At 37.5% G+C, this 25,455-nt stretch overlaps 1 protein-coding gene and 1 long non-coding RNA gene across 4 annotated transcripts in view; one reads left to right on the plus strand and one right to left on the minus strand.

The window, feature by feature from the left end:
• The window catches only part of LRBA (LPS responsive beige-like anchor protein), a 365,208-nt gene that overhangs the window by 57,481 nt on the left and 282,272 nt on the right, over positions 1 to 25,455 (minus strand). The gene's annotated exons all lie outside the window — the stretch shown is intronic.
• Positions 7,228 to 10,569, plus strand: LOC146438016 (uncharacterized). Its single transcript, XR_014851639.1, has 3 exons — positions 7,228 to 7,472; positions 8,664 to 9,013; positions 10,069 to 10,569. It is a non-coding gene; the product is annotated as an uncharacterized LOC146438016 (long non-coding RNA).

Genomic DNA, 25,455 nt, shown 5'->3' on the forward strand with positions numbered 1-25,455 from the left:
AACAGAAGCTTTGATCACACAAGGAAATTTTAGTTTATTCATAAGTAACTATTTTTCAAATGCACAATCTGATGTCACTAAATATGAGCAATCAAAACTATCTTGTCATGAACAACTCTGAAATTCACTATTTTATGAGCACCTTTTTCTGTCCTGTTTTCTGAAAGGATTGAACAGACAATAATTTACTGCTGACACCCAAAGATTAACATTAGTCTAATAGTAATACCAACGATTTGGTAGAACATGGATGAAATGACAAAAACATAAAACTAGCAGGTTAGGAACAATTTTTCCTTTTTCCAGTATAAATTCTCCAAACATTTATTATGATATATTTTCCAAAATAATATTCTACCTTTGGAATCAAGATTTGTATCTTTAAAGTGACTACCATTGGCTTTTGCCCTCTACTTTTATTTCTGCTTTATATTTTGTGCAGTGACATATAGCATATGAAGTGGTGTCTATTAAAAATGAATATATACTGTGCTTGAGTTTGGGATGTTTCAATGCTGAAAGTAGATGAAAGGTTTAACTGCATTTTTTTTCATCAGCACAGATATATATTTATTGTCAAGCTATTCAGAAATAAATGAGACAGACTTACTTGCCTTATTCCTATGATGATTAAAGCCCAGTAATTTTGAAGCACAGCATAAAGTATGCACGCGACTCATATGTGAGCGACAGAAAAGGAGTCCAACTCATATAAAACGTGGTTTATGAAATGTTAAAATGAAAGTAGAAACTTTGATGAGAAACCAAAACTGCTCATACATGAATATTCTTTCCTATTTACTCAACCAACCAAACCAACAAACCGAGGAATAAACTTCACCAGCAAGTAAGAAGTAATTCTGAAATAAAAAAAATTGCTTATTACCTTTATTGGACTAAACACTTTACTTCCTCTCAGAAGGCATTTCTTCTGAAATGCTTAAAATGGAGTCTCATTTATGTTCCATTTGAAAAATATTTATGTATGAACAGAAAAGCATGAATTACGATTTCACACATTTTTAGCACAACCACAACTTTCAGGTGAAAAATGCTCTTCTTGAACATGACAAAGCACTCTCATAACTGCGTACCAGGTAACTACTTGAAACTTAGTAAATGCTCTGGCTTGGAAATACGTGTGTGCACATGCATTCAAAACAAAACCCCAAACCCAACAAAACCAAACACCCGGAATGATGTTTGCATGTGCAGGCTTTCAGACACAAGCTGGTAATGCTGCCTTAACATTGATATATGACCTCTGTAAGTTACAATGAAGAAGGCTGGTTTTTTCAGCCTAATTAGAACTGTTTCAAATTTTCCTGCTAAATATATGATAGAAAGTCCTTTCAACTTTTTTTTTTTTTTTATTCTAGAGTTTCTTTCCACGTCAACCTTGTTCCAATCAAAATATGTTTTGAATTAAATTATTTTGATTCAATATGGGGATCACATTTCACTTCTAACATTTAAAGTCCGAAAAGGAAAAGTTTAGGCTGTTCAAACAAAGCAAATGCAGCCACTTTGCGGAAAGCTATTCACATTTACCAAGACTGACAAATTGTTTGTGTGCACCATTAGGTCTAGTTTCTGCAATAGTTGCCAGATTTCCTGTCCTCCTAATAACATATTAACTCTTCAAGTGCTGGCTTTATCTTTAGAGGTTTCTCAGTAATCTCCAGGATTTAAAAGTAAATTATGAAATGCACTTTCACCAGTAACACTGATAACATGGGTAGACATCTTAGAGAAAATATGCATAAAAAGTTATTAGAAAGATAACTCAGGCCTGCTTTGAAGATATCAGAAGCAAGAGGACAGCAAAGGTACTAAGGAGAAAACTCCATGTTTTGCAAGAGGTAACACATTTCAAAAAGATGAAATGGACGTCAAAACCATCTACATGATTGGTAGTTTTTTACTATGTAAGTAACTATTTCAAGCAAATTCATTTAGTTTTACTTACTGTATTTCACAAATTGTTTTAAGCATGGAATACTTAAGAAACTGAGCATTACTTACACAAAAAACTAGAATAATTATTTCATTTTTCTTTTTTGTGTGTGTACTAGAAATGCACTGCCAATTCTTCATTACTGTTGTAGCAAAAGTGAGCATTTTACTTTATTTCTTTACTTGGTTACCGATACCAGGATAAAATACTCTGAAAAATACAATCCTAACAAGACATTTAATTCAGATGCTCAACTGAAGACAATGATCTCATAAAACAAAGAATATCAGCTATCTGAAAAGAAGCTCCGACACAGGAGATCCCTGGAAGATAAACTTCCCCTCCTCTGTTTCTTCCTCTCTGTATTTAACATTAAGCTACTAAGTAATGACAAAAAATAAAATTAGTAAGACTGTAATTTACTGAAATTTTGCGGCAAGTTATATTCTGCATGAGCAGCACATAAACACAGAAAAACATTTTGTAATGCAATGAGTCAAACTCCTATCTGAATTTACATCATTATTACCAAAGTAAGAGAGGCATGTTTAGCCAAAAATCTTGAGCACTTTCTTATTTTTTGGTAATTTCTATATTCAGTCCACAACACTAATTTTGTAGTTTCAATGGACAAGTCAGACAGCTGCTACGCATTTTATAAAATAAAAGCTACATTTCCTTTGAAATTCAGCTTTATTCTCAACTGAAAAGTGTATCATTAGGAATGAAAGTTTTCAGGGAATATGAAAACTTGCATTGGAGAATTTGTAGTTACTCTTTCCATAAAGGGCAGTGATCACAATATTTCTCAGTAGATCCTTGATAATCTGCAAATTTGAGAGAAATATTTTAAGGACAAACTGCTACTATTTTCTACAATGAACAGTATATGAAGAGCCCATTGGTGGACATGATGGATACATTTTTATTCTTACGTTTAGGTGTTGCTTTACCTCACTTGTTCACAAATTCATGAGTGTTACAATAATAACTTCTCTACTGAAAATAAAGTTTTCTTTTCAGAGAAAGTTGTCTCAGCCAACTGGCTCCATCAATAAATAAATGCTTTCCAAAAGACATCCCAAGAATGCTCCTGTCCCAGTTGTTTGGTTTCTTCTCACCCAGAGGGAGAAAAAGATACAGAATTGTTGCAAGAACAGAAAATTACCAGGAGGCTTTATTACATTCCCCTACATGAGTAATAATATATAAAAGCCATAATTACTTGCAGTTGTGAAATCACACAAATGGCCATCATTATTCATAACTCTGATAATGCTGATATATGTGGCTTGCATTTGTCTTTCCCCAGAAAATCTAACTGTGACTGCTTAGTCCCTAACCATTTTTTACTACAAAGTGGGCTACAAGCTAGTATTGACAATGCCAGGAGGTATTGCTGAGTTATCCACCATTTCCACTTTTCCCCACCACATCCCTGTATTTGTTGCCCTCATTTAAAATGTCTGCTATGCTGTTAAGAGGATCTTCTCCTGCAGAAAAGTCATCAGCATCCTGAGGCCAAGACAGGGAATGAAAATTCTTTTTGAAAATCCTCACACACAGCACCAAAAGGAGGCAGGAAGTTCCCTCCTCCTTGAAATTTAGCAATTCCTCTCCCAGTTCCTCTAGCACTTGTTTGCATGAAGACTGACAGCCTGGATCTGGAATCTATTACCCATGGAAGCACAGGCTGTTAACCACACAGCTGACAGTTGGTTCAATCAAATTAGTTCAAATGAAGTTCTGTGTTCAAAAAAAACCACCAAAACCCAACCACCAAACACCAAAATCCCGTAAGATAGGGGTGCATTTCACAATGCAGTGCTATGCACTGTTGTCTCAGCATCCCACTCTGCCAAGATAACCTATTTTTCCCCTCAGAAGGCAGGGACACTGCTTCCAACACTCCAACTAACCAGCATCACTTCTAGCTAAGGGACTTCTGCGTGGCACCTCCTTGAGCCTTGTCAGTGTGATCACAGTCTGACCGTCAAGTGTTAGCAAAGACAAACTGAAAGGTCAGAGGACTCCACACCTCTGAAAGGATGGAAAACAGTCATTCACCTTTGTATGTTACACATTCTTTCCCTTTAAGAGAGAGGTGCAAAACACACACTACAAAACTTCAAACTGTGCAACATTTGCTTGCCTTTGAGGTCGTATGAGCTTTTTAAACACTGAAGCTTGAAACAGGCCAAATTCTGAAATTCAGGAAAGTACTAGAGTACACTTAGCAGTGGGGTTTTAGGTTACTTACACTTACTGAATACTGAGGGATCACAATCCTAATGGAACATACAAACTCAGTGACTGCAGTGAAGGTCATGAAGTTTTAGAAAGCATCAGAAACATGAACTTGCATCACTAAATGCAAAACAGGAAAAAAAACGTTTGCAAGAACACAGACAAAGCCACATTTGAAATGGCTTTCAATCAAGTATTTAGGCTGTGTACTATTACCCCATTGAATCCTCAAAGTTTAAGCCTAAGCATACTGTTTGGTTAATGACAGCACAACACACTTCAAACTGTGAGAAACTAGTGATTTTTTAATGTATTTTACATTCAAACTGCTTGTACATTTCTTCCTTCCCTAAGACTTACCCTGTAAGCCCTAAAAGTGAACTGTTGCTTTATTTTTGCACTCTGTTTCAACAGCTTGCAGCATTTATGCTGTGCTTTGATGTGTCAGTTGTATACGCAATTCACAAGAGCTGTGATGATCAACAAGTATTAGTATGCATGTAAGAGGAGACAGAAATGGTTGCAAACACATGGTCTTTAAATCACTGCAAACAGCATAAGCAAACATCTTAGAGGAGTTGTAGAGACTAATCTAATTTGTCTTTGAAGCCAATGGTGTGGGGTGGGGGAAAAATGCTCCAGAAAAAATTGTTTAAGATTAGGAAATGGTATGACAAAAGGTCAAGGAATTTAAAATTTAAAACACAGTTTAGATGCAAGTCAGGCAGAAAAGTAATTTCAATCTTGTCATTTGACTTGTCTGCTAATTCACAGAATAGAACTATTCTAAAGCTTTTGGGGAACAGAACACAAGATTTACAAAGGCAATTAGGGTACCACATCTGAATAAATCAAAAAGCTACAAAAATAGGAAACAGCACTATATCATCACGTGAGACAAATGTGTAACCAACTGTGGGGCTAAGGTGCACAGATAAGAATATGATTTGTTTCTTTGAGATGACTATGAATAGTGAAACCCTGATCTTTTATAAAGCCATTCTGAGTTTTTGCTTAGGATGACACTACAATGTGTGTTTGGCAAGTACATCAGACTCCTTGTAGCTGGCATTTAATTGGAATGACAGAAGAGAATAATCATTTGACTTTAAAAATGGCAGAGAAGGGGAGAATTTGTGCATCAAGGAATTCAGCATTTAAGGGGAAAAAGTCAGATTTGTGGAATATACTATTTGTAAAATTAAATGCTCACTGCAAACTGGCTCAAACACAGCAGGTTCCCATTTAACATCTTGTTCTGGCCCATTTGCTTAGCACGCTATCGGGAAGTCTGGATCCAGACAAACTGGTGCTCAGGGTGGCTCACATATCAAATGCCCTAGGAAAGGAGCTTCCAGTGTCCTGATTAAGGAGGACACTGCCCCAGTCTTGAATGTTTGTCATTCCCTCTCCCAGTGGATCCACTGGGTTGTCTCATGATCCCTGGGAGGATGTTGGCTAGTGCTGGAATTCATAACAGAACAAAGAGCCCTTAGGAGTCGAGTTCAATACTTGAAAGAAATCAAACTGAAAATGCATTGTATTTAGAAGTTACTTCTTAAAATAATCTCTAATTTTTTATTCTAATTTCATGGTGTATTATATGCTGAGTTTCAAACAGCTTTCTTCATAATGCTTTCTTGTAGATAGAGGAATTTTTTCTAGATTTTATTCCCTTCTTTCTCATAACCAGCTTCAAATTACCACTGATAGCTGTACACAGAAAGACAAGTGATATATTGAGTATATTGAGCATGCTCAGGAAACCAAGGCATAAACACCTCCGAGTGCAACAGACATTCTGTAGCCAGTTGAGAGCAAACTTTTCATAACCTTTATATTACTCTGCCATGAACCATGTTAGTGGGAAGGGCATAGGAGTTGAATATTTTGAACATTCAGAGGTTAAATGTGGAAAAAGCATATGGCCAGATATTAACATTTTTATTAACTACATATTCTTCAGTTATAAGCTAAATAAGATGCTAGAAAACCCTAGAATTTTCCCTTATATTAACAACATAATTTTTTCTTTATAGCTGTGCTAAAAAAAACCCCTAACATTAAGAAACAAAGTAAAAACATACTGGAGTAAAATAATATTTAACTCCCATCTTCCAAATAACCTTGTAATTCAGAAGCTGAACTCCCAGGGGCAGCTCTTGCCCTTTAGAGGGAAAACAAGCAACCATCTATGACTTTACTTCCCAGGATGGTAAAAAACAAACTTTAAAAAAATACAAAACCAAAAAACCCCAGCACAATATTATCTCGTGTTTTAAAGCAGAAACAACCAAATTACAACGTTTTAATCAAACAACACTCTAATAAAACTACATGCCTGTGCAGTGGCATGCAGCTTTCTTACCCAGGATGCTAAGCACAAGGACACCATCAGGTCCTTGTCTCATCAGAACTGTAAGGGACCCTGTGGGTCATTTACTCAAGACTTGGACTCCCTGACCCTTGTGGGTCACTTCCACCTCAGAATATTCTATGAAACTGTGACTTCTCCCAGGAAAAGTGGAAGGTACCTGTAGCTACACAGTACCACCACCTTCACACCAAAGTGCACTTACTGCTGCACCACCTCCTCCAGCATCTGTCACCTCAGTGCCACCACAGGTACCTCCTCCAGCCTCCATCACCCCAGTGCCACAGGTACCAGCCTCTGCCACCTAAGCTTCACCCTGCAGAGCATATGGCAAACCAACTCTGCATTTTCAACTCCACCCTTTATTTTAACTACCCCAGGTGTGCGCCAAACAGCAAAAGCCCCTTTTCCAGCAGCGCTTGGAAGCACTCCGCGCCGGCGGGCGGGGCAGCTGGGGATGCTCCCCTCCGCGCTCCGGCGGAGCCGCGCCGGCAAAGCGCCGTGCCGGGCAGCCCCCGAGGGTGGCTCCGAGCCCGTGTCCAGCACCAGGGCTCCGAGCCCGTGTCCAGCACCAGGGCCGCGGCTTCGGGCCCCGTTGCCGGCCGGCAGGGGTGAAGGGGCGCTGGGATGTGGCGGCGGAGCAGCCCCGGCGCTAATGAGGCGATCCCAGGGACCCCGCGGCGGCTTTCAAACCCGGCCCGCTTCAAACCGAGCCACCCCGCGAGGGAGGGAGGGTGATTGGAATAAATGACCGCAGTAATTAACTCTGATTGGGAACCACCTGACTGGAAAGCGAGGCGAGGAGCCGTGCAGCCGAAGGGGCTGTGCCGGCGAGGGAAGCTTTCCCTTAGCGCCGTGCTTGTGTGCGCTGGGAGAGCTCTGCCTTTCAAATAGGTATGTGGGGGCACTAATGAAAAGCAGCTTTCAGCCCAGGGCCTCCCCATTCACTCTCAAAGGGGCAGAGAAGAAAAGCTTCAAAGTAGAACTAATTTACTTCATCCGAAGGCGGCTCAGGGCAGCCTGCAGTTTGTACTGACACCGCGACAAATACTGGGCAAAAAAGAGAAGGCTCGTCTCTTTCCAGAGGGAGGTCCAATGTTTTTAAAGCACCTGCAAGCTCCTGGTCTGCTTTTTTTGGTCTTTTTTGTTTGTTTGTTTGGGTTTTTTATTATTTAATTTTATTTAAATACAGCTATTAAGGCCTTCATCAAGAAAAGCAGCCTTTCCATCTTCCATGCCCACGCTGCCAAATTTTGTAAAGCCTTAACACATTCCCTTCCCTCTAGTGGTGGAAACTTTATTTTTTTGCACTGTGGAAAACAGCAACAATTACATATAAGCTTTTTTTTTTTTTTAGGTGCGGGGGGGAATAGGATTAGCAACCTCCAGCAGCCCTCAGGCAGCAAACACATTCGCTGTGCGCTGGCTCTCCCTGCCACGCTATCTTGCCACTTGATTTTACAAAGCAGAGCTCCAAAGAGTGAGGGCATTACTACCTGCTGTTTTACAAGCAATCAGCAATTCATTGTGCCAGTGCTGTCCTGTACCTGCTGAGTAAATGCTTTAAAAAAGTTCCACTAACTGCCCAGTAACAACTACAGTATGGTAGCAAAAGCAATTCACCAAATGTTTATACTGAGCCTTTGATTTATTTGACAGCTTTACACCTTCAAGACATGATATAATTAAATGTTTTGACAATGAAACAAAAATTGTATAAATTAGAAAGTCGTTAAAGATGTACAGTATCTAAAATGAAAACACAGTGAGGCTATAAAACACGCTTTCTCAAATGCTTCTATAATATAGACAAAATGTATTGAACTTTTTTATCCTTAGATTTTCTGCTACTGAATTAAACTGTTATACATAAAAAAATTTCCTAATTTAATCACTCTATGAATGCTGTTAGAGAAGATTACAAATGCAATTCTGTGTTATTTCAGAAAGGCAAATAAATCATAGCTTAAGCAGAAATAGTGGACCCAAAATATGACACTTTAAAAAAGTTAAAATACTAAGCATTACCTTATTTTTTTGTGTAAATTGTTGCTATTTTTATTGTTTTGAAATATAAATCAACAGCTGCCACAATGTCCTAGGGGACAACTAACAACGTTGTGATGTTAATCCTGCCCCTCCAAGGCGCTCAGTTTGAAACTCAGGCAACACTTTGTGCCTGTGTATACCAGCAAGATGCAAGCTGGCACTTCTATCGTAGAGAAGAGGGCACACAATGCACCAGGAAGGCTGAAAATGGGATTCAGAAGGTGAAAAACTTGCTGCTGCCCACGTCTGTGTTCAAAGGCCAGCCCAAGAGAACGGCAGGAATGACCCAAAGGAAGGCAGTCATGTTCCAAACGAAAACACCCATGTTAAAAATCATATTTTAAGATCGAAACAAATGTCCATAAACTACGACTGCTCACTCTAAGGTCAGTTCAGATCTTTAAATTGCAGTTTCATTATCATTTTTTGGTAGTATGTGTATAAAATGTAAGCTTATTGCTAGCCTTAAAAGCTAATTGTTTAAACAATGTATAATGATATAACCATTATTTAAACATTAAAGCCTTTAAGCAACTATGCAAAAACATTTAGAATCAGCTTTGTAATGCAGTTGAAGAGCACTGTTGTTCTAAAGGAAACTGTAATCCAGCAAAAGGTAACAATGACCAGTTGTTTATAAAAACCACTGAAATGTTTGGGAACTAGTTCACATTCTCATGCTATGTTTATGTTTCCATTCATCATCCTTCTTCTTGAGAAGATAGCTCAAAAGGAAGAAAGACTAGAGAACAAAATTTTGTTTAAATTACACATGGAGACGTCAGGTAATTTAACAAATAGAGACAAAAAAGGGATGCCTGTGTATAGCTAAAATCATTATTGCATTAAATCATTTTCTCCTCTCTCTCTCTCTCTCTGAGGGACCCATCTTTGCAGTGAGGTTTATATTTATTTTGTATATTCAGCTTTGCCAAGAACTTCTAACTCACAAGTGAAGAAAAGGAACCAGAACTACAAACCAAATATGACTACACTATGTATAAATGTTACTGCAGTCCTGTCAATCAAAGAACACACACAACCTTTTCTTAAAATGTGTATCTTAATGATTGACTCCCACCCTCTTCACACTTCTCTTCCACTGTATTGTAACATAATACAACACAGTATCATAAGATGCCCATAGAAAATAAATTGGTGGCAATGGGACAATTTCAGGACTGGTAAAGTGGGAGAATGGAAAACAGTTATTCATCAAACTGTTCATTAGGACAGTTCATATGGCTGCAATGGACTGTATTTCTGAATAGAAATCTCTTTTTTTTCCCCCACTCATAAATTACTGAAGCCATGTAGCACATTTCCATAATGATGTATGTGATAACTGAATGTGGGGAAATTGTTTTGCCTTACACCTTTGTGGAAGATGGTTCAGGAAGTTACCAATTTGTTTAATCAAATGTTTGGGTTTCAATTCCAGATTCCATTCCATGTCTGCCTTCCAGCTGCCATGGGGTTTTAAATAAATGATGAAGAAAAGTGTGAGAATGAAAGTAAAAATAGCTAAAGCTCCTTGGAAAGAACTTATTCTCTACCTTGTTATTGGTACAAGAAATACCTGGGATAATTGTAAATAGTCACATTTGAAAAATGCTTGTTCTGTGACATGCTGGCAAGAGAATTCTTGCCACACAAGGATTAGACAGGGTGTGCTTGCTTGCTACAAAACAGACCAAATTAAAATTAACTTCTCTGACTGGTCCCATTGAGTCTTTGCTGTATTTAATTTTGGGAGTGGCAGAGAGGGTGACTGAGAACTTTAGGTTGAGTTCATCAGCCTTATTTCAGAATATTCCAATTGTTTATTAATGTAATGCTAGAAGCCATTGATTAATCCCTCATCTTACAATGCTCTCAATTCTCTAAATACCGTTTTTTCCCCCCAGAATGTAAGGAAATTCAAGTAGACATTTTATAATTAAAAAAAAAAAAATCAAAATAACGGGCTTTTATGCAGCTACTCCATGCATGTGGATTTTTTTTTAAATGAAATGTAACAGTAGAGTATGTCCTACTACTACTACTTAGTTTGCATGCTCACTTACTAAAATCTGTTTGGAAACATTGCTCCATATTAATATAGATTTTGCTATTGTCACTCCACCTAGAAAATGTTGTAAATGGCTTTTAAAAATAATTAATTGTAAAATTTTAGATTTAAAAAACCCAAAACTATTCCTTTGTCTCTCAGAACAAACTTCTATTATAGCAATACTGAGCCTATTCCAGGGATCAGGTGACATGGAAATACACACATAGAAAAATTCCACCTTAGTCAGAAAACCTTTAGACAAAGTCTTTTGGTGACTTTATGTACTTGCCTTGCTGCTGAGATGACAGAATTTGCTAGGCATATAATTCAATGTCATTCACGCCTTAAATTCTTGTAAATCAATTATGTTAATCCCAATTTTTATTGTAACAACCATCCTCTCCAGTTTCCTCTCATGAAGACAAACAATAAAATCACCAGTGCCTTTCCACAGGCAAGAAGTGATTTAGGCTATTTCATTCTTTTGTATCTAACCTGGTCTGCATTAATCATTTAATTGTGGCAATGTTGATGTTATTTTATTCATTGAATACTTTTGGAAAAATGAATCCTCGAAATGAGAACAAACATACCAAGTGATCCCACCCCTTTTCTCATATGGAAATGAACTATTGTAACCTGCAGTGTTGATGGAAATGACATGCAGAAGTTCTGCTACCTAAAACCTTTCTCAAATTTTAAACCATTTGAATAAATACCCATTCACCACTAAAAAAAAAGCCAAACCCACAACTCTGAAAATTAACAAAATTGTAAAAGCCTGAGAACCAATACTGTAACAATCAGAATCACAAGTGCAAAGATTTCAAAAAGTTCTATTGCAGCATTTTTTTGCAAATTGTTTCAGCTTGAGCAAGCTCCCCTCCATCTACTTGCATACTAAATATATACATGATATAGTGGTAAAATCTAAAACTTCAATACACCCTCTAAAATGTACATTCATAAAAACCCTAAGTATGTAATCACAGGGACTTCTCATATAACATAGTAAACACCTCAGGGGGGCTTACATATTTATGCTACTCCTGCACTGTACGTACCCTAAACAAGCCCTTTGGTTTTCTTCTTTACAAAAATACACCAGGCCACATTATAAAGATTTAGCATAGCACTATAGAAAATAAGGGAAATGTGCCATGATTTATTAGCCAATTAAATGCATAATTACTGATTTATCCTTCAAATTACATATGAAAAGCCCTATTGTTGTGAGCTGAAATGAAGTTTTTAGTGTATGATTATTGGCAATACTAAAAACCCACAAGAAAAATGTCCAGCTTAGTGTGTGCACACAAATAGAGACATGGAAAAAGACAAACACTTTTTACCTGCAAAAATGAAAGCATATATGTGGGATAAAATATTATTATCATGAAATTATGGCAAACTTGTATGGTTTCATATTTGAGTATACCTGCTTCTGCTGAAAGTTAAGATGTTGGCAAAATATTTTTCTGGACATTGAAGGACTAATAATACTAAAATGCAAAAGGTTCTTAGAATCAATTTGCTGATTGTTGTCAATTTTTAAGTATTAAAATTATCTTATTTGTCCTGGGCTGTGGATATGTGTAAGAAATTCAAGATCACACTCTATGCACAAAAGGAAAAAATAAAGGTGCTTGTAGAAAAGAGATTTATTAAAAGCCTGTAACTCATTTATGGACAGAAATTTCATCGGCTGCCTTGTGTTTCAGTGTTTGTTTCCCAGTCATTTCATGGCCCTAGACAGTTACATTACAGCATATCACTTAGTTTTTATTTAGTTCTGCACAAAACTTGTGTGGGCAATGCTCAAGTACCCAGTGAAAAACCTTCAAATGGGGAAAAGATTCAAAACCTCTGGGAACAGAAAGCGATGGTGGCTGCCTAACCGTGGAAATTCAGCAGAACATGTCTGCAGAATTTCTGTGTCTGCCGAATTTCTGTGTCTGCCAGGCACAAATCCTGTCTGACCAGCACCTGCGATGTCAGGAGCTGCGGAGATGGTGGAAAGGAAGAAAGACCTCTCCTCCTTCAGCAAGTTTGCACCAGGAAACCAAGGGGAGGAAGGACAGGGGCTGCACTGCAGCCCCTGAAAGCCACAATTCATTCTTTTTAGTTATGCAAGAGTTAAGAGGTAAAAATCATTACCAAAAATTTTGGACTTCAAAATACGGTGTAATTTTTAAGTGCCTAGGTAAATTTGAGACTTGAGAGTTCACATTTTCAACCATCTACCCACAGAATTAGGAAACTGTTTTATTAGGAAAATGATATATGATAAAAGCTTAAACTTCAGCAAACTAACAAATTCAAGGGCAAGAGCTTAAAGAAAAAACACGAATTATGGCAAAATGCAAAACCTTAAAGTAAAAGCTTACTGTAAACTACAAGTAAAAAAAGGGATTGTAGACTAAATTCACTATATAACCTCTAGATCCTTCTACATAAAACAGTGGGGGGTTCACAATATATTGAGTAAGACGTACACTAACGAATATTTTCAAAGGCCTTGCAGCTGCTGGACCACTCAAGGGAAACAAACTGTTTAATACAGCTGGTAAAAAGCACATAATTAATAAAAATATGAAAACAATCAACTAGGTTTACACTGAGCCTTACATTAATCTCTGCACACACAGGAGTATTAAATGCAAATGTTACCAATAGTAAGAGTTCAAAAACTTGTCTCTTTTATAAAGGACTTCATTAATTCCATATGTATAGCAAGCTTGTATTTTTTTAATACCTAAATCCCAAAGACTTCTCATTTAGAAAGTTCCTAATTTTGGCAAAACAAAATCAAAACCATGCCATACAGTAATTTTGTTTCTGACTATGCAAAATCACTCTGTGTTTCTCTGATTAGACACTTCATAATGACTAATACATAAAAGGAGCAAAATTACTGGAAGAAACTAAAGTATAATTTACACACAAAAAAGAATATCCATAATATTCATAATATTCATAATACAAGGAAAAAAATATCCATAATATCCATGTCATTGGATCTGGCAAGGCAGCATATGCACACCAGCCAGTTCACTGGTGGTGCTGCTTCAGTTGCAGTGTCACAAGGAATATCTGGGAGAAGCTGAAATTACAGAAAAGGGATGACGAATAACAAGCAAAGGACACACATAGGCAGCAACTGGTTACTTTCTCCAGCTAAGTGCTTTAAAGATGAACTCCCATGTCACAATAATTTCCAATTCTGTTTTGAGAAAAGCACAAGGTAGTGTTGGAGATCTTCAGAACCCATTCTCAGCAGGACGAGGCCCTTCTAATGTGGCTTATGAAAATATGTATACCTGTTTCTTTAGTACTATTTTTAAGTACTTAATCATACAGAATAATTTTATTGTCTTTTTAAATGTACTTCACAGATGTCGCTTATTCTGACTTATCAAGAAGAACATAAATTAGATTCAGCCCAAGAAATTGTGCAAGTGTTAATACTGGAGTTAGCAAAATACACTGACATATTTTATAGCTTACTGTGCATTGCACCTTCCTAACTAGCTACACAAACTGAAAATGTGCAATATTTTTAATTAAGTAAAAAGACTACAGCCCTAGATGCTAAAAACACAGACTTTTATAAAGGATGATGATTTAAGGATTTTGGTTGGTAAAACTAAACTATGGAAAAATCTTTACGTATTCCTTCAGACATGGAGCAGAAATCGGCTTTCTGTTTTCTCACAACCCGCATGTGTCACTTCAAATTCCAAATCCAGACTTTGAACAGAATGTGTATGTTTAGGACTGCTACAGTATGCTAGGAAGCTACTGTTCCTCTGTATACTTAATATAAACCAGTCCCTGAAACACTAACTGAACATAAATTAAAAATTTTGTCATTAATATTATTTCACTCTGGAATCTCCATTATTGAGAACAATGGTGCACAAAGCAGAATGTACGTTCTTCCATTGCTTGGTGAAACTTGGCATCTGTCAGTGTCATATAAAACACATCAAAAAAGCAGCACTACCAGTTTCAGCACAAATATTTAAAGTAGTTCAGTATAAACTTCACGTCCAAATAAAGTCTACTAATACCCAGCAAGCAGTGGCGCAGCTGCATTAGCTCATGTAATGTTTCACACATGGAAACCAAGATGCAAGATTACCTCATTTATGGTAACACTCATAAACTACACAGTACACAGTAAACATGTCTACCCAGCAAATTAAAATATCACTGCACTACGCAGCAGCTGAAGCTATCCAGAACCTGTTTATAATCCAATAGAAACAGAAATTTGTCTTCAGTTCTAGAAACAGGGGGGAGGAGGGGGGGAATCAAAGTCTAAGTAAAATAAACTGCACTGCAAGTGTCACTTGCCCCAAGACTTCCTGCTTCCCACAAAAGACATGCAACCATTCTGGAGATCAAAGGTCATGGCTTTACAATAGAATACATTGTAAATAGGTTTAAAATAATTGAATACAACTGCAAACCAAGGACTCATTTATAGCTTGCTAGGAAAAAAATATAGCTGTTTTAAGTCATTCCCGTATATGAACTGAAACCTGCATTATAAAACTGCATCTGCTTCCAGACTACCAGATCACCACCTGCATACCAGTTGGATTTGGTCATTCCACAGCCATCTAAATAATGAAATGCTTCTGAGTAAATTATGTGCCACCATTGTTTTGATTATCCTCCACAATGTCTGGAGAAGCGTGGCTGTAACTGCTGCCAAGGGACTGGGTGCTCTGCAGCTTTCCTAGGATCTGAGGCTCATCCCTACAGAAGTGACAATCACTTCTTGCTGTAGCATCAAGCAGTGGCACAAATGCTGGAAATATTCACCTGCAAGATGATTTCTTTCTTGTGCTGTACTGATCAAACTGAATCTACTTACACAGTGCCTGGGATGGTGACTGTCTAACAAAGGGGGATGGCACAACGTTCTCTTCCATCCTGTTGGTTTCCAAGATCCAGGATTATGTATCCCAAACAAATCATCATTTATCCTGTGCCCAGAGGCACTGCTAGCGTGTCATGTACGTGAGCAGGAAACCTGGAGTTAGGGATGTACCTCCTACTTACTTACATCTACCTGCTCTTCTGTTTATTTTTCAATCACTTTCAATATTTGCTGAAGGAGTAAAGCAATCAAACATAACCACATATTTCTCTCCAATTTCATAAACTCATTTTTATTCAGTAACAGAAAAAGCTTGTTTTATCAAAGCCTTTTTTTTTTCCAATCCAAAAACAGCTTCTGAACTGAAACAACTCAAAAATTGTTTGGAAAATGAGCATGCACAACACATACCTTACAATTTATTACAGCTGTTTTTGCAGACCACAGACTCATTCACAATTTACAATAGGCACTATTTTTCAACCAGCCAAAGCAATTATGTCATACACGTCTACATTCAGTATCAACAAGTAAAATCTTTAGAATTATGACAGTTAATAAAAGCTCCTACAGCTCGGCATCCAAAACCCTGCATAAGTTTTAATGGGATAATCCTCTGAAAACAAACTATCACCTGAAAATTATGTTTACTAAGGCTTATCTGGCATGCTATCTCTCTGATATTAGTAAAACACAAATATCCCCCTTCAGGGCATATTAAATTTGGAGGTTTGTTGGGATTTGTTAATATATTTGCTATCTCACCAGGATTAAAGGCAGGAAATAATTCCATGATATTTACTTATCTCTGTTGTTAACCTTAGTTACCTCTATTAGACTAGCAATTATACCAGTACAAAACCATAATCACCAGTCACACCAATCACAGCAGAAGGACAGTTCATCCCAAGACTGAATTGATGCTCATTTTAACAATGACACATGAACAATTAACTACTGCCACCTCCTTAAATCAGTGGTTCTCAACCTGTGCTTTGCAGATGCCTTTGTTCTATGGAATATTTCTAAGAGACCACAAAGGGTAATTAAGGCAAGTCTTGGCTTACTGTCACTCAGCTGAAATTTGCCATCCAGGAAAATGTACCCTCAACAGAAGACTTTATGGGGTCCCAGAAAAAAAAACTGCTGGCAAGTCACTGCCATAGATATTTTCTTATGTGACAGAAGCAGACCTTGGAACTTTTACTACAGTTTTGACCTCTTAACTGCTGCAGGTGAAGAGTTTTTGCAACAAAACTGGAAGTCTGAAATGATCAGGAATTCCAGGGTAATGTGATTTCTGGTGGAACATTCACCTTTGTAGGCAGGGTCTGGCAGATTCATTGTCTGTTTTCAGTTCCTTGTTCTGGCAGGGCTTGTGGCTGTTAACAGAAGAATTCTGACTACCTCTAGTCAATAAAATCAGATTCCATCCAGGAAAGCACATAACTGACAACATAACTCTCTTTTCCACATTACTTATTCTGAGTGATAAATTCCAGATTTTTCCTGGAAAAATCAAAATCCTTTACGGAGGCTACCGCAAAACAACCATCCACTTACACGTAAAAGGAATTTCTGGTCTACCTTGAAATTTTTTAAAAACGTGTAATGAATGCATTTCCACCTTATTACATCAAAACAAAGCAGCCTCCCACACTCTGCAAGAAAAAAAAATTCTGCCTAGCCACATTTACATATGTTTCCTTGCTCATTAACCCCATTAGGGAAAAAGTATATTGAATACTTCACCTTAGTTTAAGAGAAATTCATATCTAAGAGCAAATATGACTTTAAAATCCTCAGCAATCTAATGGATGGACATATACATATACTTTTGTCCATTTCTTGGTAATGCATTTTCTTATCACATCGGTCTTCAGAGCAAACTCCCCTTTCCCTATCACTTCATGGAATGCTAAACAATCATACCGGGCACAGATAAACAAACCTGTACCTTCGTGTTAACTAAAAATAAATAACATTGGAAATCCATGGTCCATTTATTTGTGTCATGGAAAGATGGTTAAGATCTATATCAGAGCCCCTCAGTCTTTAGCACATTGGGACCCCATCAAACAATGAAAAAGAGGTTCATGTCTCATTTTCCACAAAGAGAGTGGTTATGTTATTCTTCAAGGCATTTAAAAGGGAAAAGATTTTTGTGTTAAACGCAACTTTGCCTAGAAAGATGGATTTCATCCCTGCTACAGGACAGCCATCTAATTCTAAGCTAATTACTCATTAGCTGATCTATATTTTTCGGGGCTATCTAATTTGATACAAAGTTTTACCAACCAGTGATTAGCTCCATAATTATTTTCACCAGACTTCATGGTCAGGTAAGATTTGCTGAGGTTTCAGCTGCAATATTGACTTAAGCAGTTTCTGCCCTGTCACACCATTTCTAGACTCTCATTCTTGACACTGAGTTATGCAAACACAACTGTCTGCTGGGCTGAATGGCAAAGCAAATGAGAACTGACCCAAACTAAAACCAACATTCTATCTTTTCTTTCAGAATCTGCAGAATGCTTAATACTCTGAAAAATGTCACCTCCTAATACTTTCAAAATAGACACACATAGTTAGCAGGGATGATAGGCAAGCATCTTTTGTCTTCTCTGCATTTATAAAATACAAATAATACATTTGCCTCATCCCATGAAGGTCATGTAAAGGTAACTTAGTAATGTCTGTGGATGATTCAGATAGTAATGAGTGAATATTAAAAAAAAGTCCATGTAGGATGCTTTCTTCAGAAGAGAGTTCAAGCAGCATGCAACAAATAGGGTTTGCAGCTATATAAATGCAGCAGTATGGAGAAGGAACACAGCATTGCATTAAATCAGCTCTGTTCATCTTCCAGACTGAATAAAGTCTGCATAAAACAACAGCATGTGATCATTTACTAGGACATTATGTGTTGAGGCACAAGCTGAAGGGAAACGTATTTATGGGATACAGGTATAGTTTCATTTTGTTTTTCAAGTACTGTAAGTCCATGAACTTATTCCAAAGAGGAAAAAAGGTCCACTTCATTGTACAACATAGTGTACAAACATGTCTCTATGCAATCTGCAGTTGGTTTCTAATCTCATTAGAAACACAAAGCAGTAGGTGGTGTAGGACCACAGTTTGAGAGAATTCACAACCAAAATACACTTTCTTCACGTTTTCCTATTGCTGCCTGTGTGGAAAATGCCCTTCAGCTACCAAAGCAAACAACTGAAGGATGTGAATTCAGACATGTAATGACTGTAAGGTCAGCACATGACCACCAAGCATTCATGACCCCAAATTAAGAGGTATTACCCTCTATCTACTAATCCTTGGGTCACAAATGTACAGCCTTCTCCAAGAACATTAAGAATTCCTGAAATTTGCTTACAGCCCACTGCTTGAAAGATGGAAAGCTAGCATGCATGAAGTGATGAGATAAGTGAAAGGGGCAGTTCTGTTCTCAAACACCATATTAAAAATTCTTTGTCTCTCAGTCACCTTTTCTGTGAATGAAGAACACTATGATTTTACATTAAGGTAATACAGAAATACAGCTATCTGCTGAAAATAAGAATTTGAATCTCACAAGATCCTAACATTTTAAATCCAAAATCGAATTTTAAAAAACAAAGCAAACACAAGCAACATTCATCTTCGTAGTAAATGCAAGCACAGGGTATTTCTAGTATAATCACACCACATGGGACCCACAAATTAAGTTCTACATTTTGGCAGAGTGGCTTTAGTTTTTAAACTATGAAAGACTATGTTTATTACTCTTAGTGTTTTCACATCATTTAGAGCACATAAGAGGCTGCAAGTCATTCTGTTTCTAAGATTACATGAAGGTTTTTGCTGAGCATAAAATTCTAGCTTTTTATGCCATCTGAACATTTTATGTCCAGAATTTACTTGTTAAAATTAATAGCAGCATCCACATTTCCCATATATAATTGTTAACAAAAAAATTTGCACTTTTTGGTAGATGATACTTCAGGGATGAGTCCTTTGTGGAAACCAAAGTTGTGTTAATCCTCCAGCTGTCACTAGAGCTCACTACAAATTTCATACCTAGTATAAACACCTAACATTTCAGGAAGATACCAAACAGATTTCATTCTAGGTTCCCCGAATTAGGATCTCCATGCAACCACTGAAGACAGTAAAGATTTCTCCATTTACCAATCCACCCATATCTCTGTCATTTTTGTATTTACAGATTGTAACACCAAAAAAACACCCTCAGAAAAACTGAACATATCTGGCTCTATCTATTGATTGCTCTGTGTAGTTTCTCATTAATTTCTTGGGAAATTCTCTGCTTCTCTGCCTGTATCACAGTTTCTGCCAGCAAGCTCCTCTGTCACTATTCATGTGCCATCACCTTCTTTAGCCTCATTGCAGAACGCAATCTTTGGACTGGAAAATTCCAATATGTGACATTTCATTGCAGTCTGTAACTGTCCCTGGCCAGGGACAGTTTTTAGGGACTACTTCAGTTCACTTTCTCTCCTTCCTTACTCACTCAGTTCTCCTAACATCCTAAACCTTGTGAAAAAGAAGCAGGAGAACGGGGAATCTTTCACTCAGAGATGTGTGACTACGAAAGAAGCATCCATCTCTAGGAAACCCCGTGGCTCACTTCAGGGAATACCAATGGAATACATTTCTTACCTTCCTCCTGCACTGGGACTTGCTCTTGTTAGGGAAGTGACAAAACTGACACATAACAGAGATGGCCATCTGGCGAGACCCAGCTTGCCAGGCGGTTTTATCTGATCCTCGAGCACGCCTGCCCATCACCAGCCCAACCACACTGAGGATAATGTTTATATATGCTGCAGGACGATGGGTGCATAAAATAAACCCAAATCAGCAGGATTTAAAGCACTGGAAATAAAACTGAGGTCATGTGACAGTGCTGATGTAGCCAGAAACAAAGCTGATGCTGAGTACACAGAATTTATTCATTTCGAGTGCACAGCCCAGCTCGTGTCAGCCTCCTACATCACCACAATATCAAAATGGTAGCAAAAACAACACAAGTCAGCACACTACTTACACCTTGGGTACAAGGGCCTATAAATGGGTCATCATCAGGTCAGATGACATGTCCCATGGGAGGAACCTCAGCACAAAGAAAAATTTCTCATTAAGTGGTCCCCCACGGTTACAACAATGCAAAAGGAACTTCCCTCCATATTTGGGAGAGAAACAGCCAAACCTAAAAGAATAAATCTAAATGTTGGTCTCTTTAAAATTAATTCTAAAGCACTAATCCACACAGGGCAAACTGCAACCAGGGCACAGTTCAATAAACAAGAGTAAAGCCAGAAAGGAACACAAACTGCCAAAAATCTGTGAAGAGCTCAGATCTGCCCACACTGGCAGCAAAACTGGGCTTACAATGGATGTGAGCTAAGTTTGTGTGCAGCTTTGGAATGGCTTTTACTCATAACCTAATTCTGGTGTACAAAAAGCCCAAGGGTGTGCCGGCATGATGGGCTTGCATCAGTCTGAAGGGAGGATATTGACAGTGCAGACGTCCAAGTCCACGCAGCAGCACTGCTTCATGTGCTTTTAGTATCTTAGAGAAAAGCTTCATTAAGTAACTGACTGTAAATCAAAATCCTATCAGAATGGACAGCAAATTTTAATTCTTATATTAGTTTAGGCAAAATATATTATGAAAAGACTCTTATTAAAAAAGTTATCCTGCGATTTATTATGAAAGCAGAGAACACTCCAGCAGCTCCCGGAGCATGCTTTCACCGTCTTCCACTCCTAATCCTCATTACAAAGTTCTTATTCTGCCTCAGAAAGCAGATGGCAAGAGATAATGTCACTAACAATTAGAAGGCTTCACTGCCCCTAAGGACTCTTCTGCTACACATTTGTAATATTTTTGTTTTTCCCAGAGATTTTTAGAAACAGGATACTTCTCACTATTTTATTCTAGAATGTGGTTTGGAACATCCCCAAAACAAGGACACAGGTTTTGTTTTGGTCTGGTTTTTTTTCCCCTTTAAACAATGGAGAATGTTGGAGGTTTTATTAATTAAAAATAAACATTATAAATGAAGCTTCCAGCATTGTTTTCATTCTGCACATTGCAAAACTAGATCTACTTGAGTTTCCTAATATTTTAAATCAACTTCCTCTACACTACTTGCATGCTGCTGAACCTTTCATGTTTTTATGAGCTCAGTTCAACTCTCACTAACAACTAACTTGGATCAGATCCAACATTTCTTTTTTAACTGTTGCTTACAAAATCCTTTTCATTTGGATCAGGACAAACACAAGAGATCTCGCAAGAGTATATATTATGTCACTTTATCAATGCAGAATTTTATCTGCCTATGACCTATCTGAATGCCAGTTATACTCCTGCATTTATCACTATTTTTAATGTTGATTTACAAGCTGTTTCTTTTCATTAACAATACTAGTCTACCTAAATAAAATCTGATTAGTAAGTAAGATTTCAGAAGGAAATAAAACGCTGATATTTCACAGAATTTTTGTTTTGGAGACTTATTTTGAAACTTTAATATTTAAGATGGAGAAAAGAAAATTTCTTCCAAAGAGAAATAAGCCAGGGTATCTTGGTTCTAGAGCCTTCTCTGTGTTACCTAAACATTATCTTTCTATAGATACACCCTCCAATATCCTCCTACAAAAGAGCTACATTAATGGAATATATACCTGCTCTCTGTTGCTCATTAAAGTTCCCCTCTTCCAAAATACTATGCCTCACATCTGCTACAGACACTGGCAAATGAGGACTCCCTAACAGGTTTCAGACAAACTGAACCCAGATAGGCAGCTAAAACATTCTTTAAGTACTTAAACAAACCTGGGAAGCATCAGGTAAGCACAAGCATGAGAAACTCTAGCTCTGATTTTTTACTAATGGTCCTTTCCTTCATGCTTCAAAAGCAGAACAATCATATTGGTTTAAATTGCAGAGCATAGAGTATTTGTAGCTATTTGAGAATGAAATAAGGAAATTAAAACTGGTCCTTTACTGGATTTGGTTCTATAGTTGACTCTGTACCTCACAAACATTACTAATACAGATCACCAGATCAGCAAGCATTTACTTAAAGGGGTACCTTGTAGCTAGCAAAAATAAAGACTGAGAATAAAAATTACAACCAAACAGACCTGGGGTTGCTTGAATTCCTTCAAAAAGAGAAACTGGAAAAAGTTCTCCTTCATCATTCAAGGGTGGACCAACCATCTGACCAAAGGAACCGAGTGTGCAGTACATTTATGACTCGGGTGAGGATGACCTGGATTGTCAAAAACCTGCAATTTTTTGCCAAGTACATTCTCTTTTCTTGACTGATGGGCTATAGTTTGGCCTCTCCTTAAACCAAAAGGGCTACACCTGAACTTCCAATTAAAGGGTAACAACTGGCAGATGTGAGGGCCCATCTAGCAGGAGGCTGATGCTGAGCAGATGGGCTGGGGTGCAGCAACCTTTTCCATCAGTTTCCACCCAGTGCTTTTGCAAAGGCGGATAATCACCAGGAGCCTGACACTGCCCTTCCTCGGCAGCAGCACGATACTCCCTGCAGAGCACAGAGCTGCTATCATTAAACCAGGACCTAACAGGGCTAACTAGAGCTTGGCTGGCTCTACAAGCCCACACTGCTCGCTGCTGCTTAATGAGATAACTTTGACAGAGGAAACAGTTTCAGAGGTTTCCACTCCAAAATGTTTGTACTTTCACTGCAGTGCAGCTGGCTATGTCACTATCTGTGCCAGTGCCACCAGTGGGAGAGCAAAATTGTAAATCAGGTCCCTAAAATAATAATCTTTGTTAGAAATAAGGCTTTTTCATGTAATTTTGGTTTAAAGTACAGCTTCACAAACATCTGTTCCTGAACAAAGACACAGCTGGGGAAATTTGCTGAGGGATAGGAAGAAGAGATGGGGAGCCTTCCTTAGCTACATCCAGCAAGTCTCCAAAGTTTTCAAACCATGTCTTCAGATTTTCCTTCCTATAAAGCCTGAAGGTCTGGTGAAATGACTAAAACACCATTAATTTGATAAGGTTAAGAAAAAGATATTTCTATTTATTAGAGCAAGAAGAGGTGGGTACTATTTTTGTCATATATTTTTCTAGAGTGTGTCTTAACCACTGAATGTAAGGTCTTGTATTTCACATTACATGTTTTGTACCACATAACAAACTAAATATCTTTTTATTTGTATAAATGTCCCTTTCTGATTTGTGACTGTTGTTCTTAAATTCCTGAGATTAATTATACACTTTTGGAAAAATACTACCCTGTACCAAAGTTAAATTCATCATTTCATTAACAATTTTTAAGTCCGTATGTTACAAACTAAATAATGTCACTTCCTGATGCATCTTCTCTGTACTATACATTATATCGTAATGTTTTCTTCTGCTTTTTCTTATCTCCTCTCTTCTAGAAACAAGAAACTCTTTCCTCATACAAGAGTTCTTTCTACATCCATATCATTATCATAAGCTTTCTCTGTACCCCAGATGGTTGTAGCAACATTACTGTTCTACATCCCAGGAGTGGAGTCTTGCCAGGGAAAAGCTCTGAAAGCAAAGCCTCAGCTGACTTTTTTTGTATCCTTCCATGTAGGGCACAGATGGCCAGGTTTTCTCAGCCCCTCCCCTTCTTCAGATGAAAACCACAGCTTCATGTGTGCAAACATTACCAAAATCTCCCTTCTTTTTCCAACACTTAGGATGGAAACTTCTACACTGACTATAATACAAATACTTTATTATGAACTACCCACCAAATTCAAGTTCAGCAGCATGTTTTCGCATACAATCCATAAATAAACACTAAAACAAACCAAACCATACTGTATCCTACGGAGTTTCTCCCCAGTATATTTGCTACATGCAAGTCCTGACTTCCTTAGAGGAAGAACAACTTGGACATTTCTTTGCAAGGCAACTTCCAATCACAGACTAAGTTTTAGTAAATGGAGTAAGAAACTGCCATCTCTTTCAAACTTTTTTCCCTCTCTTACTAATACTGAGCTTGTGATGCAATTTTTCCATGGTTACCAAAATTCTTAATACATTTTTAACAGTATTCCTCAGAATGCCATTTACAGGGAGTGCCCAGGCACAACATTCACAGAACAAAGAGAAGACAGACAGATTTAGTGAACACCTGTTAAATGGGGCAGTGGCTCCAGCACAATTGTTTCCCACTTCATTTTACACAGTAATAACTTTAATGTCCTCCACGGACTCGCTTTCAAACACCATTTCTACAACATCACACAACAAAGGAGCTGAAAGCAAATTTAATTGTCTAGATTGCTTCCAATCAACTTTTTTTGGATAAGAGCAAATTTACCTACTTCAGGGTTTGGTTTTTTTTACAACTCTATCTACTCAAACTGTGTTATTATTCAACGTTTTATCATCTTTCCCCACTGCATAACATTGTCCTCTATGTTTTAATATTTATTTTTGCTATGGTAAATTCTCTTACCTCATTAGAAAATCTACATCTTCCATAACCCTCTCTAATATCCAGTTTTAGTTTAGGCTTTGTTTCTTTTTGACTCTTGTGCATGTACCCAAGCTTTCCTTACTATTAAACCTCTTCTTGTTTCATCTGTCTCTTATTTAAAATATTGGTACTTTTTAGTTTTATTCCTGTTCACCTTGTTTAATTTCAGGGTAGGATAGATACACTACAGATAAATGTGTAGTGTTCTAATGATTATCAAGTAATTTAAACTATTTTTAGAGTATAATATATTAAGGGTTTTTTTTACAGATGAGAGATTTAAGCTAGCATTATTTAACACCTTACATTTTTGGAATTATGAAGTGTGGCAAATTTTGATACCAGCTTCTTTAA

This window comes from Lichenostomus cassidix, chromosome 4 (genome assembly GCF_008360975.1).
Source record: "Lichenostomus cassidix isolate B80296 chromosome 4, HeHo_3.0, whole genome shotgun sequence".
Classification (NCBI taxonomy): Eukaryota; Metazoa; Chordata; class Aves; order Passeriformes; family Meliphagidae; genus Lichenostomus; species Lichenostomus cassidix.